This window comes from Watersipora subatra, chromosome 8 (genome assembly GCF_963576615.1).
Source record: "Watersipora subatra chromosome 8, tzWatSuba1.1, whole genome shotgun sequence".
Lineage (NCBI taxonomy): Eukaryota > Metazoa > Bryozoa > Gymnolaemata > Cheilostomatida > Watersiporidae > Watersipora > Watersipora subatra.
The window spans coordinates 19,629,927-19,643,944 of record NC_088715.1 but is presented as its reverse complement, the minus strand read 5'-3'; the positions used below and the strand labels follow the sequence as shown (position 1 = coordinate 19,643,944).

Here is a 14,018-nt window from a genome sequence, read left to right as displayed (position 1 = left end):
CATGACTAACTTTATATGTATACATATTTATAACTGTGGACTGTATAGGTATTGTTAGTCAAACCTTTTCTATCTTGGGGAAAACTCACCCTACTCTCAGAAAGCTGTCTATGAGGCAGAGGTAGCAGAACTTAGTAAACTATAACAAACCCTCTTCAAAAGTTATGGCTGTGAATAACAGTTCTTTCGAACCACTAATTGCCCCATTACAACAAGTGGTGAGCTTGAAATGTTTCGTACAAGAGCAAGTCACAAATAAATATGCAAGGGTGAAGTCAAACCAAGCAACTCCAATAGAACTTTCAGGACAGATCATACACTGTATCAAAGACTACAACATCAAAACCTCAAAATTTAATCAAAGCCTTAACGGACAGCAAGATTTTTTGACCAACGGAAAATACACCTAAACAGCCAAACCATAACCAACAACCTCGAGCTGACCATAACTGCACCAGGAATCAAAACAATGGTTGTTAGACATGTGGCTCCCCTGAGCATTAAGCTAATCGTTGAAGTCAAAAAAGGGTAAATGTAAATGAGTCAAAAAACCTCATTCCCTCTCAATATGCGGAACTCTATTTGGCTCGACTGAAACAAGTCCGACGAAACAAGACTGAAAATTCTGGAACAATCAAGGGGGAATGGGGGCATATTGGAACATAGGGCATATTGACAATTCACAATAATTGGTACTTGTCTTTTCTTGGTAGAAGGGACTTATAGTCAGGTTATAGAAAACGACATCATTGGGCAGCCATATTGAAATCAAAAGCCAGAGACCAAGAGGTACAATATGGTAGGTGAAAACTTTTTTTGACAAAAGTAAATTAGAGCCTTATACTGGACAATGCGCTCAGTGAAAATGAACAGGTACAAAGCTTTGATTTTTAAACAGATAATTATTTCATGGTCAAGGTTAAAGTGGTTTGGATCAGACAATGTTAAAAGTTGTGAAATTTTCATCACTTAACTTTTTGTGGTAGATAGGCCTACAAGGCATATTGGGACAACATAGGTGGGGCATATCGAGACATGTCCGGGTATGCCCCATATGCTGTTAGTAAGCATACATATTGTTTTTACAGATCATGGCTTGCAACAGAACCCCTTCAAAGAGAAAAAGACCAAATGATACATCTATGACGTTGTCCAATCAGATATGAACAAATGCTAACCCTGACAATTGCTGCGGAGTCTGTGGGTATGACTAAATCTACCCTGGCCTGCACTGTGGACAAGGCAAAAAAGCTCAAGAATGTGGTGACACTGTACCTACTGACACTGTACCTACGTTTCAATCGAGGCACGGACTAAAGATATGTTTATAGATTTGGGCAAAGATACAATGTTACAGGTTTGTCAGTTGACAGAAAGGTCAGGAAATGGACAAATATAGAACAGCTACGTTAGCGGAATGGGAGTTGCCAACAGTTCTCGAATACATTAGAAATGGGTGGCTAGTTTTTTATAAATCCTGTGCTAAACATGCTCTAAGCTATTATAATCTCAAAGCATCATTGTCGGAAGTACATGGTGTAATGTATGGCACAAGAGTTGTCATCCCAATAAATATGAGACCCCATGTACTCAATATGCTGTACTCTGCTCGCCAATGAGTTACCAAGACGAACCCAAAATTCTGTATTTTGGCCGAGTCTAAGAAGACATCGAAAAAAAGAAAAATGTTTGTCATGTGATGCGTGCTTACACGCTGAAGGCAGTAACAAAAAGAGCCAGTGATTCCTTTGATATACCAGATCATCCATTTCAAGTTGCAGGTGCAGATCTATTAACTATCAGTGGTGAAAACTTCCTAATGGTAGTAGATTATCTGACCAAACGGCCAATAGTGAAAGCATTGAAAGGTAGCACAACTAGTAGAGCAGTGACCAATGTTAACCAATGTTTTGTTAGCAAAATAAGTGTGACTTCTTGTAGGGGGTTATGCAATAATCTTGAAATTTCTAGATATTCAGCATATTTTTTTCGTTAACATATTTAAGAATAATTCTAAGAATCTCTATTTTTCTGTTATTAATATTTTCAGCATGCACAACGATATGTTGAATCATTTGCGCTAAAACATAGAAAAGATGGTGATATGTCTATAAATCTTTCCACATACCGTAAAGAATTATTGGCAAGTATAAAGGTATGTTAAACAATAGCTATTCCCAGCAGATTTAGCAAATCTGTATATATATTGTATGTAAAGATATGTAAAGATACTTCCTCACTTATTTGGTTTAGTTTTCTCAACCTGAACTAACAGCTTATTATCATTTTTGCATTGAATTTCGTTTTTAACCAGTTGCCTTTATTTATGTTAGGAAGTTGGTCGAGCATTGGCCGATATCAAGCTTTTTATTGAAGCAGGTAGGTTGAAGATGTTAGCCACATACAGGCTAACAAGTTTCATACGAGTATTTATATCATGTTAATACATAAAAATTATTTTACTGTGTTCACCAATCTAGAGCATGGAACTACTATTCTGATATATTTTAAGAGTGTAGTGTTGGTATCTACAGACATTACTAGCTTGGTATATATCTAATGCATGTTCTTTACTCATGTAGATCAAAACTTTGTGAAGTAGTCTGTAAGATTTTTATTTATTTATTTGTGCAATAGCCTTATTTGTGCAATAGCCAAGGAAGAATCAACAATAGGAGCAGTGGAGTGCTTCTCGACAACTGAGGAAGATCATGAAGCTACCAACTGGACTGGTAGGGAGCTTACAGAAAACTATGAAATTTCCTGCTGTCTAACAAGATACCCAGCTGATGGATTATAAAATTAAGTACCTGAAACGCTATAAAAACACACTATACTAGTTATGGTGTTTTTAATACAGTTCCAGCCGAAGATTATGAACATTGTCGACAGGAGCAGATATCTGGAATGTATGATGGTATTCAGATGGTAAATGAGACCATTTTATATTATCTTAATGAGAGTAACTCTGACTATCAGGTCATTAGTCGGCGACTTATTAGATTGAGTCCAGCTGTACTAGAGGCTTACGAGTCATGGTGTAAGAAGTTGACTGCAGAAGATGACAATAAGGCATACTGCAGTATATTATGGTATCTTCATATGTTACACTACTTACACATATGTATATACAACTGCATGTGGGTGGTTTAACCTCATTGATATATGAATATATGTGTTAGTTACCTGAAAACATAAGTGTACATCGGAAAAAATAACAGGAAAACATATACCGAAAAACCCATTACGCATAGCTAAACACATGATGTATAAATGCATTTGGCAGACAAATGTACATATATTAAAAATCATTTATTGTGTACACATATGTATACATTCATTATAGATATGTCAGACGAAGACATACATATTTTCAACAATGTAACATATAGTGTGTAATCTCATGGTTTAGATCTGTTAACGTGGTTACGCTGTGAACATTTATGTATTTGTACACAAATATGTAATAGATGTCTAAATAATCTATTGCGCAGGTTCATATTACAGGCTATAATACAGAATATGAGTTTGGGTAGAAAACGTTGAGTGGCCATATATATAGGTACTACTAGGAGCAATAAAGAGTAGAAAAGATCACCAAATAATGTAGAGTGAGAACAGCATATATCAAATAGCATACATACACAACATATCAATAGGTCCAAGCTTAGTTAATAAGTATATCTGCATAGTACGTTGTGGTATACATTCATGAAGGAGTTGGAAACTCAGTGAGTTAGATAAAAATATAACTGTTTTGTAGCTAGGCTGATGATTGCTGTCAAGTCAAGGTTAGAAATAGTCAGGGTCAGGTTCTAACATGCATTTAATAGAAATATAACTGCTTTGTAGCCAGGCTAATACTTGCTGACAATTCAGGTTATGACGTGGAGTGAGATAAAAATATAACTGTTTAGTAGTCAGTCAGGCTGATAGTTGCTGCCACGTCAGGTACTAATTTGTATTGTAATTAGAAGAAAAGGCATGACTGTTTTGTAGGCAAGCTAAAACCTGCTGTAGTAATATAAAATAACCGCTTTGTAATGTAGTCCATACATAATAGTTTGTAATAATAGTATCAATGTACAATCCATATTCAAGAGTATACTAAAAAACATTTACAACAACAGCCTGATCGCCATTTTGGAAAAGGTTTATCCGAACGATGGCAAAATTTTTAAGTGAATTAGATGTGGTAATCAGCTCAGGGAAAGAAAATAGCAACGAAAGTAATGTTCAAGAAGAAAATGAGAATTTTCTGATGGAAAAAGGTAAGTTTTATGTGGCTATTTATAGAATTTTATCGAAAAAAAAACGATAAAAAGCCGAAAATTTTCTTGTGAATTTCTAACAAACTTTATTCTAACAGTGTAAGATATGGATTTTTTCATGATACACATGATTATAACATTTTCAATCCAATAAAATTTAAAGCTTTTTGCAGCATGAACTCATCACTATTACCCCATAATAAATAATAATTTTATGATTTCCTTGTAGAACTACAAGATAATAAAAATTTCTTATTTCATTTATATCCAATTGTTCAACCCACAGTTAATCAAGCATATAGTTCTCAACTTCAACATCTACTATAAACTAGCCCCAACTACTTGGCTCTAATATTGGTTGATAGGGGACACTTACTACAGTAATCATCTTCATGACTTTCTGTGTTTATATCTAGTATCAAAAAATATTTGCAATTTGTATTACTAATTGTTAGCTGCAGTAGACTACTTATTTTCAATTTTTTATCAGGTATTTACCCTGAAAAGCTACTAGAGCACAATTTTTTCTAGGCTGTACGAGAAGTTTGAAAGCAAATATGTTGCTTACTACCGATCATATTTGCTACATGTAGGTGAAGACACTCAAGGGCTTGTGAGTGATGATACCATTGATGATGAGCCTAGGGCTTCAACACCAATATCTGAAGAATACCACATCAACTAACCTATAATGGGAGCAAATATGCATGTGTAGTTGGCATCAAATAACTCTCACTGTGTCATTATTTTTTTATGAACACACCCATATTATACATGTATATATTGTTTCGTTTTCATGCATATTCATTTTTACTGTATTTTTTACAATATATTTTACTGTATTTTTACACATATTTTCTTTGCTGGTGATTGATTGTCTGTTAGCTGGTAACTTGAGTATCTTTTTTATGCATAATATATTCATAATAACCTCTGCAATGCATTTCAATATAAATTAACAAATTGTTTGATTATATAATTGATAAAACTGTCAGTGACGTATTGTTGGTTAGAAGCTAGTAACAACTGTTCTATTGCTTGGATTTGAGAAATCTTTTTTTTCATTTGCTGCTGATAAAGTTTGCTATCAATCTAACATAGGTCCAACAATGTCAGTACCAGAAGACTGTGAGCTGCTATAAAACATAAAAAATAATTTTGATCAAAAGTAGTTCACGGAAGTATTAGCAATTGTGGTTAGAAAAATTTGTAAAGGTGCACAGGAATTTATATCAAATTGTAGCCTGGAATGTCTTTGTTAAGCTGCAAAAAACAAATCAAGATTATTTTGAAAAGAACTCTAGTTATACTCAATTTTGTGTAGCTCTATTTTAATTGTAAGGCTACTGAAAAATTAATTAGGCTGGGGGAGCAGTCAACCAATAACTATTTAGTCCTGAATGGGTTAAGCTTGCTTGCTATTAGAAACACTTCAGTAGGAAATGGTTTGTTGTCATCAGCTCAATATTTGCAAGGCAGGCTTCTTAGAGAAACCATACCAGTTGAGCCCAATAAACTTCTGGTTGCTGGGTATGATGTGAAACAACTTCAAAATAGTCTCAGGCCAATCGTGTTATTTTAGGACTGCTAAAGGTTAATGGGGGCCTGGAAAGATTCTATAATCTATGGGCGATGGGTCATATTTTATTGGCAGACCTGATGGCTGAGTATGACTTTTATGAGTATGACAATTTTAGAAAATGGACTTAGCAGTTGCTAAGCAAGACGAAAACCCACAGTCGGCAAATAGCAAAAAGTTGTACAACTAAAATGAGCCAGAGACCATACAGACTGGACATCAGAGCAAAGGGAATGAATTTTGTTCAGTGATAAAAGCACATTCCCTATTCACAACCATGCTGATAACAATTATGTGAGGCGTAGACCTACAGAAGAATTCACTTCTCAATGTATTCTCCCAACGATGAAATCTGCAACAAGTGTAATGGAATGGAGGTGTAAGGCAGCAGGTGGAATTGGAAAGCTACATGTCAGTGAGGGTATGATGAATGTTGCAAAGTATAAAAATGTTCTACAAAAAAGATGTTTCTTAGGGCCGGGCAACTGTTTGGAGAAACCGAAAGGACATTTCACGATGACAACCCACCATGTCATCAAGCCAAATTAGTCAAAGCTGGATGGACGATAGTGGCGTCTCTCGAATAGCTTGGCCAGCCCAATCACTGGACTTGAAACCCATGGAGAATCTTTGGTAAATAATGAGCACAATAATTGCCAAGGACTAACCAACCAACAAAAGAGAACTAATAGAGAAAGGTATTATTGCATATGTAAAATAGTTTGAACACAATCTCATAGCACTATATTTTCCTTATCTTACAAAACTCGTACTGTTCATATAAAAGACATATTAGACTTATTTCGGAAATCCGGTTGAGTGTCACCACACAATAGATACATTGAAGACATCTGGTTAGACTGTCGCCACCCAATTGATACAATGAAGATAATCAAAATGTGGCACAATGTTTATGGAATCATCAGAGCAAGTCAACAACATTTCCTCTCCATGTTCTTACAACCGAATCTGTTCTCTTGACATGTTGATTCTGGTTTGTTATGGACAGCCTTATTCGTTCAGTGTCTTTGTATTTTGCTTCCTGTGCAAACAATTTCTATTTAATTAATTGTTATCGTATCAACTCGGTTCTGGGACTCCTATGGTTTTGTAAATAGTATATAAGGCTGTGTTTGAGAACCATTAGTGTGCATAAGTCAGTAGAGGAGACCGCAGTAGGTTGGCCCTATGGGCAGTGTGCACTGTCAATTTTGGAAAATATGTATGTTTGGAGTTTTCTTCCTATATGAAATATAGGCCAATGTTGAGTAAAAAGGTGTCAAACCTATAATTTTTGCACAAAAACAAAACTTCATGAAATATTATTTGTGGTCAGTATATTCTTAATTGCGTTGGTTCTACTTCTGTTATACTCTTAGTGAGAGATGCCTAGCATATATTCAACCAAATTCAAATTAGGTTGGGATGCAAGCAATAATAAAATCGTTTATGGTTGAAATTATGTCCACCAACTTCAGATAGGGCAGGTTGGCCTTTTAAAAAAGGGGTAGGTTGGCCTGTGGGCCAACCTTCCCGTCAAGATTGTTAAATAGGAGTAACAATTATTGCTTGTTTGAATCAGAATTATTCAGTGGAATCCATATCCAAATAGACTCCAGCATAAAATATAGGCATATTTATTGTAGAAACTCTATACTAGAATTTGACAAGCAATTGATCATGGTTTGAAACTACAAGTGTAAAACAGAATGAGGGGCGACCAAGGAGAACATCACAGCTGCCGGTTAGTTTTGAAATGAAAGTGCATCGCTAGACCAGACAGTAAAAACATTTAAACTTCCTGCCACAGCCCTTGAATGCATAAAAATGAATCGGGTGAGGGCTATACTCATTGTAGAACTGTAAAAATGGTCTTCAGCGATGCAATGGAGCTGAACATAGCTAATCATCTTAAAGATCTACACCTTCGATTTTACGGTATGACACAAGTTATGTGTCATGAACTGGCATATGAGTACAGGAAGAGCAACAAGAGAAATTACCATGTCCGAGAGTTGGGAAACAAACAAGTTAACCGGTAAAGATTGGCTTGCTGGATTCTTGAACGACATAATCTGTTCATAAGAACTCCGGAGGCCACCTCACTTGCTCGACAGTCAAGAGTCAATCGGCCAGCAGTTAGCTTGTTCCTAAACCAACTTAAAAAAAGTGACAAATAGGTAAACAAATCACATCAAAGTGGAAGGAAATGGTGTTATTACTAACTGCCCAAAAAGCCCGAGTAAATTTTAGGCGCATTCAATTTGTACAATGTTTAAGCAAAGATTTAAATACAGGCTAATGTTTCTAACTTTAATAAACCATCAACTCATTCATGTAAGTATTCTATTTTTGAATTATTTTATTGTTTTAAGACCCAATCATCATCTCAAAATATATGCAATCTTGACGAAACTGGAGTTACTAACATGCAAAATTCTGTAAGGGTGGTTAGTAAACTGGGAAAAAAGCAAGTGGGAGCGACTGCTTCTCAAGAACGTGGGGAGCTCGTGACAATGTGTTGGATTTCGTGCTACTGGTATATACTCCTACTACTATCGTCTTCGACGTCAGTGATTTTCTTCCCGCAGATGTAACTGACCAACCTGACACCAAGGCAAGTCCACATTCTGCACAACAACAAAATCCTGAGCGTCAACCTGATCCTGAGTTACAAATAGATAAAAATCCACAACCGTCTTTATCTACCCAACAGTGTTCCAACAGCTAGTAACTGCAGCAATCCAAAGCAACCTGCAGCAACACCAATGACTAAAAGACAACTGCCAGTTTAACACATCACCCCAGAACAACTCATGCCCTTTCCGAAAGCTCGCAGTCACCAAAGAAAGTGAAACAGAAAAACGGTCTCATCAGCAATTCTCACCGACACACCTGACAAAAAGCGAATAGCAAAGAAAGCAAAAGCCGACAAAAGACCTAAATCTGCCAGAAAAAATCGCCGATGCATGGATCCACCGATGAAAAGGATGTTTATTAAATGATTTAGAATCAGGAGATGCTCCTCTAGAATTGGAATATCCCGACCAATAAGTTGAGGACATTACCCAAGGAACTTCCGTATTGATAAATACCTTGCGGGTAAGATGAGTTTTTTATGCTAGGTGTTTTCTTGAAGTTATGGATGTTGATAAGTTTGAAGTGAACCTTGTACACAAAGTCACCAACAGCAAGAATAGTGTGTTTCAATATCCTGACAAGGAAGACCGCAACTCGGTCGACAAGGAGGACATTGTTATGAAATTAGGGGATCCAGTTTCAATCAAGGGAACATTGAAAACAATTAGAAAGCTACCATTTGACGACAATTTGAGAGACTTCTAAAACAATCTTCGCTGATCACCTTCAGTACAGTAGTAACTGAATCATTACAAAATTTGTTATTTTTTCTTTTTTTTTTGTTTATTTGCTGGGATTAGTTGATGTGGCAAACATTTTAATTGAGCTGTACTTTTACTAACTGCTTGTATTACCGTGAATAAATAGATGAAGTCTTTTTTTTCTGTGGTCAAATTTTCTTAACACGGGTTTTGGTACGAAATAAAATCTAGATAATGAATAGTCCAACGGGCCACATTGAGAGGTCCAACCTATTCCGCGTATGGGGCTGGTTGGACTTCTAATGATATTTTTAAAAGGTTGAAAAACTTAAAATAACTTTTTCAGAGCTTTTTTAAAGTAGGACAATGAAGTTGAGATAAAAATGTTATCAAAAATCATCAGCACCTAATAAAAAACACAGAACCAATAACAAAAAATCTGAAAAGGGGACAAACCTGCATGTGTGATGGATTCATATTTAACGTTTACTGTATTGAGTAGTAGGCTATGGCTATTTTAGTCGGACTGTTAGCTGTGCATTTTGTGTCTCTTCCGACCAAACGACCAGTCTAACTAATTGCAACATAGTGATTCACAAAGTGGTCAGTGACACATTTTCATTGCTGCCAGAATAAACAACAACTCAGCAACGTGGAATAAATATGATTGAACATAATATACTAGAATTTACTCTCTGTTTAAAACTATTGACCCAAAGATTATTACTAAAAGATATAAAATGGCATGCAACGCAAATTCTATTCATTCTACACTTTATTTTCCATGCTTACATATGCTGCTTTGGCTACTTTATGCTTTTGTTGAACTTAACAGCCTATTTCTATTCGAAGGTATGACTTTGTTTGAGTAAATAATAAAGAAGTTATTATTTTGTAAAAGCAGCTAGTTGTTCTATCACCTATAAGCAGTTGATCACTGTGTAGAGCTTGTACTAAATCTGATCTTCTCAGATGGTTTTGAATTTTTAAAAGCTTGTGCATAGCCATCATATCACTATGTCAGGTTAACGGCCTATAGAAATTGATTGTCTCAATTACATAGGGGCATTGCTATTGAATTGATTGTTTTTTTAAAATACCAAAGTCATCCTTTCGGATTATAGGCTTACACTAACTGTTCATTAGCTTAGCGTAACTATTGGTGTTGCAATAAAAACCAGGAAAATATCTTTTCGGGCTACGTGGCCTCGCTAGGGGAAGGCGGGGCAGGATGAGCCACTGGGAAGGGCGAGCCAACCCAATTATTCCAAAAAGTATTTGTTTTCTGAGTTGTGTACTCTTGTCTAAGGTCATGTGACCATTGTCGGCCATTTTCAGAAAAAGAAAGAAAGCAAAAGGTAAGCAAAAATTGATTCAAAACTGTTTTTGACAGCCAAAAGTTAAAATCGAGAAATAAATTTGATTGTACAGATGTAACTTACTCAAAGAATAATGACCAGGTTGATGCTAACTACCACTAAATTTTCTGAATATTTCCTAAAGAGCTTGCTAAATTATTTTTTTGAGCATGAATTACATCATCCAAGCACATGTGGGCCATCGGGGCAGGGTGAGTCACTTCCTGTTGGCCGTGGCTCACCCTGCTTGTCAGTAGAAAAATAGTTATATAAATATATTTTCTTGTAGAATGGTTCGTTTCTACAAAAGAAAGACTGATATACCATGCCAAGCTCTTCAAAGAGCAAGGGATGCTGTAAAAACAGGCATCTCTGTCAGAGCCGCCGCCAAAGCAGCAGGAGTCGATCGAATGGCTCTGAGCTGTTTTATAACAAATAAAGGGAAAGATGGCAAGACAAAGTTGTCAGAGATGAAGTTGGTGTTCACGTCAGAACAAGAGAGTGCTTTAGCTGCTCATATTCGCCAGCTGGATGACCGGTTTTATGGTCTCAGCACAGACAAAGTCAGGGAGCTGGCTAGCCGCTATGCCGCTGCTAATAAAGTGGCAGTGCCCGGCAACTGGGAAAAGGACGGTTTAGCAGTTCAGCACTTTTAGACCTGAAAATAGAGGCCAAGGTGTTTGATATGCTGTTATGGTTAATGTGTTTTACCGAGATCTCACTATCAACCTATCAAAACAATCCCTAGCGTACTCGTATGAGGAGTAAGGCATAGTTAATACATGGAGATTTTATTGTAGGTAAAGACTGGCTGGGAGCCTTCATGAAGCGGAACAAATTGTCTGTGAGGACACCAGAGGCAACCTCATTGGCCCGTCAATCAGGATTCATTCGTGTAGCAGTGGAAAGCTTTTTCAAACACCTCCGAACTGCTATGGACAAGTGAGTTTGATTTTCAACAGGCCTAATCCATAGGCCATAGGCCATCTATGTAGGCCTAATCCATAGTTCGAACTTGATAACTTTTTCAGGCTAATTGCTCGGCTCGATATTTTTGAATATATGAATATATTGAATTGAATATTGAATATTTTTGAATGTGATTCTTGTTTAGGCATCATTTCGGCGCAGAAAACATCTTTAATCTAGACGAGACTGGGATAACAACAGTGCAAAATCCGGGAAAAGTGAGCAATCGCGGAAAAAAGCAAGTTGGTGCCACGTCATCACAGGAGCGGGGAGAACTGAGCACGATGTGCTGCGCCATAAACGCTGCAGGCACCTACATCCCACCGCTTTTTATTTTTCCAAGAAAGAATATGAAGAAGTGCTTCATGAATGGAACTCCGCCTGGATCAAAAGGATGTGCTGTGCTGTCGGGGTACACGAACAGTGATTTGTTTGTCAACGAATATCTACCCTTCTTTAAGAACTCAACTCGATGCACACCTGAGAAACCTGTCCTAATAATTTTGGACAATCATAGTTCGCATGTTTCCTTGGAGGCTGTCGATATGTGCAGCACCTCAGGTATTGTCCTCCTCACCCTACCTCCGCATTGCTCTCACAGGCTCCAACCTTTGGACCGTACTGTCTTTGGTCCACTCAAAACATACTTCAACAAGGCTATGGATGATCAGCTGACGATGAGGCCAGGGGAAGGCATCACAATATACCATGTCGGCGGTCTCGGTGGGATAGCCTTCTTGAAGAGTATGGTCCCTGCCAACATCATTTCAGGGTTTAGTTCCACAGGAATTTGGCAAATTGATTCGGATGTGTTTCAAGACCACGAGTTCCTACCATCAGCCACAACTGACCGGCCGCTAGAGGGTGTGTTAGAAACTGAAATGCTTAGTCATGACGAGACTTCTGTCAGCGAAAACCCGCCATTCACAAGCTCTAGCAGACCCGCTGAGCAGAACTATCCACAAGCTCGAGCAGACCCGCTGAGCAGAACCATCCATCTACAAGCTCTAGCAGACCCGCTGAGCCGAACCATCCGTCTACAAGCGCTAGTAGACCCACTGCGCAGAACCAGCCATCTAAAATCTCTAGCGCACCTGCCAAGAAAAGCCAAGCACCTACTAGCTCTGTCACACCTGAACAGTTGTTACCATTTTCTAAAGCCGGACCGCGGAAACCAGGAATGCAGCAAAAGAAAAAAGCTTGTTCAGCCATTCTCACTGACACTCCAGAGAAAAAAAGGCTGAGGGAAAGGTGCTACTAAGAGCAAGTAAGCGGAAAACAACTTCAAGGGTCACAGTGATGAAAAAGAAAGTTTCCAAAAAAACTAAACCTATAGTTGCAGTTGTTGACGAGTCATCGAGCGATGATGAGGAACTTGCAGAGGAGGTCTTAGAATCAGAAGAGGAAGCGAGTGACCTAGATGACCCCGCACAGAATGAAGAGAACATTGATGTCAATTGTCATGTGCTCGTTCAATACCGTACGGAGCAAAGCACTGAGGTTTTCTACGCTGGGAGAGTCATGAAGATGGTAGATCTGCGAACTGCAACCGTTAACTTCATGCGAAAAACAAATGACTTGTTCCCTTTGTTTACATATCCAGAAGTCCAAGACCAGCAAAACGTGAAGTTGTCCGATGTAGTAATGCAGCTCGGAGAACCCATTACAACTGGTGAAACCGCACGTGTTCGTAGTAGAACCACCTTCAAAGTGAACCTGGGAATGTTCAATTTAAGATAAACAAAGTTTAGCTAGCATGATTGTTAACTTTGTCATTGTTGTTTCAGTTACGGTTGACAATTAAATGGTGCACAATTACAAATTGGTATGTTTGAACTGTTTAAATTGATCGAGTTACATGTAGTTTTGTTTTACATTGTAACAGGATTGATCTTTATTGACATAGAAATGGGGCAGGATGAGCCAGCCGGCTCACCCTGCCCCACGGGTTGGCTCACCCTGCCCCACGGGTTGGCTCACCCTGCCCCACGGGTTGGCTCACCCTGCCCCACGGGTTGGCTCACCCTGCCCTGCAGTCGGGACAGGGCGAGCCGTCTGAGTTTTTAGGCTAAAATTACACTGGAAAAAAATTGTGCGGGTTTCAAAGCCAAAACCTGTATTACTATAAGAACAACATATTGGGTGAGTTTCTGAACAATTTTTAACAAATTTGGACCTCGGACAAGCAGTATACATCGGAAAATGTAAAACGCGGCTCACCCTGCCCCGCCTTCCCCTAACACTGCTCATCGCGGAGTAGAGTGGCTGGTTAGGTAAATCTAGTTGTTAGGAAAAATAAATTTCGATGGCATAAAATTATAGCAAGTTTTATCGAAGGTGTTAATACGCAAATATTAGGGAAAATCCTTCACACAACATACCATTTGAAAAATACGATGGGATAAGTTGAATAGCTAAAAATATTTGCGTTTATATACAATGCACATACATGTAGTTGCACCTTATACCATTTCTTTTAGCATAAAGTTGTAAGTCTGTT

General features: G+C 37.8%; 1 protein-coding gene across 1 annotated transcript in view; it reads right to left on the bottom strand.

The window, feature by feature from the left end:
- LOC137401395 (sushi, von Willebrand factor type A, EGF and pentraxin domain-containing protein 1-like) overlaps window positions 1–14,018 on the bottom strand; it is an 85,368-nt gene that overhangs the window by 41,459 nt on the left and 29,891 nt on the right. The gene's annotated exons all lie outside the window — the stretch shown is intronic.